Source organism: Dermacentor albipictus, chromosome 7 (assembly GCF_038994185.2).
Source record: "Dermacentor albipictus isolate Rhodes 1998 colony chromosome 7, USDA_Dalb.pri_finalv2, whole genome shotgun sequence".
NCBI lineage: Eukaryota > Metazoa > Arthropoda > Arachnida > Ixodida > Ixodidae > Dermacentor > Dermacentor albipictus.
In genome coordinates, this window is record NC_091827.1 from 31,562,003 (window position 1) to 31,567,737 (window position 5,735).

General features: G+C 48.3%; 1 long non-coding RNA gene across 1 annotated transcript; it reads left to right on the forward strand.

The window, feature by feature from the left end:
• Positions 1-796: 796 nt before the first annotated feature.
• LOC135896381 (uncharacterized) lies at positions 797-2,503 on the forward strand. Its single transcript, XR_010562688.2, has 2 exons — positions 797-991; positions 2,378-2,503. It is a non-coding gene; the product is annotated as an uncharacterized lncRNA (long non-coding RNA).
• Positions 2,504-5,735: the final 3,232 nt, after the last annotated feature.

The window sequence follows — 5,735 nt, forward strand, 5'->3', positions numbered from 1 at the left end:
GTTTCGCCGTCCAAAAGAACAGAATAAACAAAAATGATTGGGACAGGTCCGACAGCGTCGCCTTGGAAACGTGAGGGCAGGGGTGCGAGTCCGGGGTGCGCGACGCCGTCGCGCGGGAAACAAAATGGTTGGCGTGACGTCGACAGCATCCGTCGGCGCCATTTCGGCTGTGCTGTTTGACTTTCGAAGCAGGCGTATAGCTTGGGCAGCTCCGATCACATTTTGCCATTCGGGCTGTTCCCCTTCTTTTTTTCTTTTTTAAGGCGAAGCTTTCCTTGCCTCTTCCTTCGACTTTCCCACTGCTGCTGCTGTCCGGCACGCAGCTAACGCCGGTCACGTGAAGACGTATAGTTGAGACGCACGCCACTATCGCCGGCCGCATCGCGACTTGACCGAGACGTGGCCATCTCACAAGAACATAAAAGACATGCGCAGCCGATGTTTTGTTTCGCGACGGTTGTTTACGAGCTGCCATTCTCGAAACTCCGAGGAATAACTTTGTAAACAATGTAAGACAATGTGTGCGGCAGGTGGAGGGCTTGCGCGGTTGTGGTTCAGAATGATTGTTACATCGCCAAGCAACACCGCAGCGTCGACACCGGATTTTCTGCGACGCGGGGCATAGAGAAAGAAAAAGACTAAGAGCGGACACTCCGAGAAATCTGGCCTCAGGAACTACGTCACGGCTACGTAACGAACTATTGCTCTCATCAAACGCCAGGGGACGCAGGCGCAAAAAAAATAAAATGTTGTAATGAATTCTGCTCAATGGCTTCACAAAATAATAATTATACACCCAAATTTGGCGTGTTTCTGATACATAAAAGCAGAATTTATCGAAGACACCTTCCGTGCTTTTTGTTCTTCATTCGTACTGCCATCAACACCAATCACCATTCGTCCATCGAGAAGAAATCAACGACACCAGCGGCGTGCCAGCGGGAACGTCTCGTGAACGTCGGCTGCGGCGGTGTTCTTGTGTGTGAGAAAGGTGAGTCACGTTTTTAAGCGAAGCTTGGAGTAATTGACTTGTGAGCGCGACGAGGTTTGCTAAAAAAAGTAATTTGCGGCTCTATATGAGGAGGCTAGACGCGAACAATGCGAAAAGCATGCCCCCTCAAGAAAAGCGTAGCAAGAGCGCTGTACTAGCTGTACTTCCTTGCTATCCTCACCGAGAACGGCATAATCTTTGTTGGTTGCGTTCCGTGAAAATAATCAAACTACGCGAAGCTGCCATTGCACCGGTTCACGGCTGTGCACTGCACTGCGACTCGCAGCTTGTCAGACGCCATCGAGACGCTGTGTCTCGGTTTGCGAGGGTAAATCGTTCTTGCCCAGCGCTGTTTGCGATAACCGCGGTATCGGCGTTCCATTGAAATAGTTCGTGTTGGCGGATTTAAAATGATCTGCTGGACAACGCTTAAGGTCAATATCATGAATTGCACATTTCAGGAAAATTGCGGTTTCGAGAAAATTGAATTCTCAAACCGCGTTTAAATGATCGCGTCACGGTTGACGGTCTTTTCGTTGGCCCGTTCTAGAGGCTGACGAACGCTGGAAAGAACATAAAAGACGCCACGCTGATTCAGACCGAAAACGGCGTTCCGGGGACGCGCGCTACCTAAATAAAGAAAGCAGGATGTTAGGCACGCTGTAGCCAAGTTTTGCTTGCTCGTTTCCCTTATAGAGTAAGGGCTCCTGAATATTTTAACGATATTGCTTGCAAAAAATGGCATGTGACATAAACAGCGAGCATAGCTTATTGCGTTTGGTACTTTGCGAGGTGTGTATCTACGGCTCCGCACGGACGGACGCTGGTGAATGCGTCCGTGCAGATTGTTTATACAGAAAAGTAACGGTGGGGAAAAGCCACCAATGACTACTGCATGTACTTATTGCGGCGGCCGTGTTGGGAAGTACTGCGCATTCTAGTAATTTTCGGTTCCTTATCAGTTTTTCGTGGCGAAGACATTGCACAACGTATTGTCGCGTAGGCGTGGCGAGGTGCGCATTTGAACAAAGGCCTCGTATTTGGACGTTTCGAATGTATCTTCATCATGCTTATGTGAACTGCTATTTTGCCTACCAATGTACTCCTTATACTGAGTACGTACAGGGGTGTCGAAAACTTCCCAGGCCGCGATGCCCTCCATGGGATTAAATAGGATGGCGGCCTGGGAACTTTTGAACACCCCTATACGGGGTATTAACATTTATCCTTGTAAGTCCGGGTTATATGGGTCAGAGGTCAGGATGTGTCAGTGGTTTTATATTGTGCATCGGTTCGCTATTCATTCAAAGCGGTTTCCTGGTACAGTTATGACGTGTACATATGTTTTTGGTAATTAATGAAGCGTGCATTTATTGATATTTTCAGACCGTGCTGATGCCATGCCGTCCGGCGGTCCAAGCTACGGCAGCTGCTGCTGTGTGTCGTGGTGCTTTGACAACGGCAGAACCCAGAAGAAGCCTATCTTGACTTGGAATAAAAACATTGCGGAAACTCTGTCTCTTTGATACATATGAGCGCTTGTACCAAAACATAGAAGACAAGCGCGATGGATAAAGCCGTAGTGAATTATGATCACCTCTATCTCCATCTGTTACAACTTAATCGAAATAAAAATTAGGTCACTACCTCAATTCACACCAAATATTGAACTAGACAAAAGAATGAATCGCTAAATCAAAGCGACAAATAAAAGCGTTGCCATTTGGGTGACGAAGAGTGGTCTGAAATTACAAGCTTCCACGACAGCCCAACGTCAGTTACGAGGGGTAATCCAAATTTCGCGCCAGCGAAACCGAAACATGAAGTGCAGGCCAGTTGCTCTCATCAACCGCCAGGCGCGCTAGGTTCGATTGGGCCTCTGGGGGTGTATGGGAGTGGCCGCTCTTAACTTTTTTTTCTTTCTCTATGCGCGGGGTCCTTAACGCTGTCGCCTTAGTACACGACAGGAGAAGCACGTGCGAAGATTTACGCCGCGTCGCATCTGCACAGTGCCTTCTGGACGCCTAACTAGGCGTCCAGAAGGCATCCAGAAGACCACCTCACAAATGCTGTGTACGCCCCGTCGCATCTGCACAATGCCTTCTGAATGCCTAATTAGGCGTCCAGAAGGCATCCAGAAGACCACCTCACAAATGCTGTGCTGTGCTTGTTTCCGTGCTCAGCCGCAACAGCAACGACAGTAGAGGGAGGAGGTGGGGAGATTGTTAGCGAGGGAATAGAGAGAGAGAGAGAGAGAGAGAGAGAGAGGAGTCAGTTTGGTGAGCTACAACGCTACAAACCAGAATGGCGCCGAAGCGTGCACTTAGTGCCGACTAGGCGAAGGCTCGCATAAAGCGTCGAGCGGAGCAAGAACAATAAACACAAGCGCAGCAGGCAAGGTAACATTTCACATCCCGTCACGACTGTCGCATTTCGTCGATATGTCACCGCCAAATAACGTCAATGAACGCAAACAGCAGACAAAGCTTCGCTTGCATCGGTTCCCGCAGTGCGTGGAATCTGCATATTATTTTTTAAACCGCGAAAAGCAATATAGGCTTGCCTTGGTCGCAGACAATTTTGCAATGCTTCGTACTCGTCGAGTTAGTCGGACACTGTGAGAAAATATTGGTTGAGTCAGCGGCCCCTTGGATGACCTTTATTTGTGGCTAAATTATGATATCTTCAGTTGGGGCATCGTTCTTTTATAGCTGAAAAAAGATTTCGTGTAATATATACAAGTTTTTGTATTTGGGTAACATTGCTTCTACATAAATCATAAATTATGGTCGAACACGGGAAAGCTCACGCCAAAGCCAATGTTTCGACAAGGAGACTTGTCCTTGCTAGGGCAAACGGCTTTTCTTGTCGTTAAAAGTGGTGTCTAAATCCACGCCCACAGTGACGATGCCCTCCGAGCAAGTGACGCCAGTCTTGAAGGCCATGCTTTTGCGAGTTGTATACGCAGGAAGTGATTGCGGAGCGGGAAATATGCCATGGCTTCCGCCATGGCGTATTTCATATGACATGTTCATATGGCTCACTCTCAGTGAGTACTCGTAAGCGTGACGAAGACAGGCCGAAACGTTGAAACCGGAGTCAAACATGACTCGTTGGACTACTGTGGATCACTTCAAGTATCGAACATGCTGGAAACCTCTGTACCACTTAATATTTAGTAGCGGTGTCTGTTACAAAAACTTTCCACGCGCTTTCGCGGTGCATTGACAGTGTAGACTGTTACAGGACTATAGTTCTCCAACGATTATTACCGTCACCATCGTCATAGCAGAGGTCAAGAAAGGGAAGATAACATCCGAGAAAAGAAGACTTTAAATAAATAAATAAATAAATAAATAAATAAATCATTTCTATTAGATGGATTCTTGTTCTGTTAATTTAGGACTTTACTCATCCTAAACAGCCAAATGGCCCGTGAAAACACCCACAGAAAGAAATACACAGATAAACTTGTCTTTGAGCTAGTATGAAAAAAAAACGGCTCTGCTGCGCAAAAAAAAAAAAATAGAAAGAAGAACCAGAGTCTACAGCAGCACAAAAAAAGTTTGCAACAATATAAAAAATAAGGCACGTCTTGTTTACTAGAGGGATTGGCACAGCTTCCTCGAAAGGGCAGCTTGTTAGACGGGCGTCGATCGACAGGCTTCCTAAGTGATGCACTAATAAGGAGAAGGCAAATTAATGACGCCCTTCGACTAATGTAAAGTGGGCGCCGATTGCTCCTATGGCAGCGCCGGACAAACTTACCCTACTCCGTGCGTCCCCTAATTACATAAAAACATCAGCCTAGAAACCTCTCCAGAAGTTGCAAAAGAACATGCGCAGTGGCACTAAGTATACCACGACAAAAAACAGCGCTCTCTCGTTTTCTAGTACACGAACCGAGGACGCTGTCGAAACAACCAGGCGCATCTATCACAAACTTCCAGCCTCGGGTCAATGGCGACACAGTCTGCTTCACGAAAGAAAGTCGGCGGCAAAGCTGCGAGAGCAGCGGGTCAGAGCTGCGCAGACACAAAATCAATCACTGTCCAATCATGGGGAAGAAGAACCGGCCAGACAGCTCATCTATTAGCGAGCGTAGTAAATCTCGAAGCCTTCATCATGAAGCACGCCGCGTCGTTCTTCGAAGGCATCGCTCAAGTGGCAACAGTCGGGGAGAAGACGATGAGCTTGCCTGCCTAACACACGCGTACACATCCAGATAGAGAGAGAGAGAGAATCAATCCAGAGCCATAGCCAACCGTCGTAGCCGGCAGACTCGGCTGATTACCCAGCGGAAAACCGCGCCGAATACTGTTCTGAGATGCGTCAGTTAACCGAGAGAACAAGAAAAAAAAAGGAAATATCGAAGGGGGCGAAAAGGGGATGCGAGTTGCTGGCGAGAACGCTAAGGCCACTCATCATTCAAGGCAGAAGAACACGGGACTGTGTGTACAGAACGTTGAAGGAGAGAGAGAGAGAGAGAGAGAGAGAGAGAGAGCGGGAGGCGCCATGGGAGAGGGAGAAAGTGAAAAGGAAAGAGAGACGGTCAGTGAGTTCACTGCATCGCAGTCTGTTCACCCAAGTCCCACACACGCCCCGGTGGCCCAGCAGTGTCTCCGGGACCGAAAGGAAGCACGTTTTCCTTCCTCGGCAGCCCTAATTGCTGCGGCCCCTTTTAATCCCTTCTCCGCTCAGGTCGCCGGCGTCGCCTCGACCTTCTCCTGCTCGTCCCCCTTTC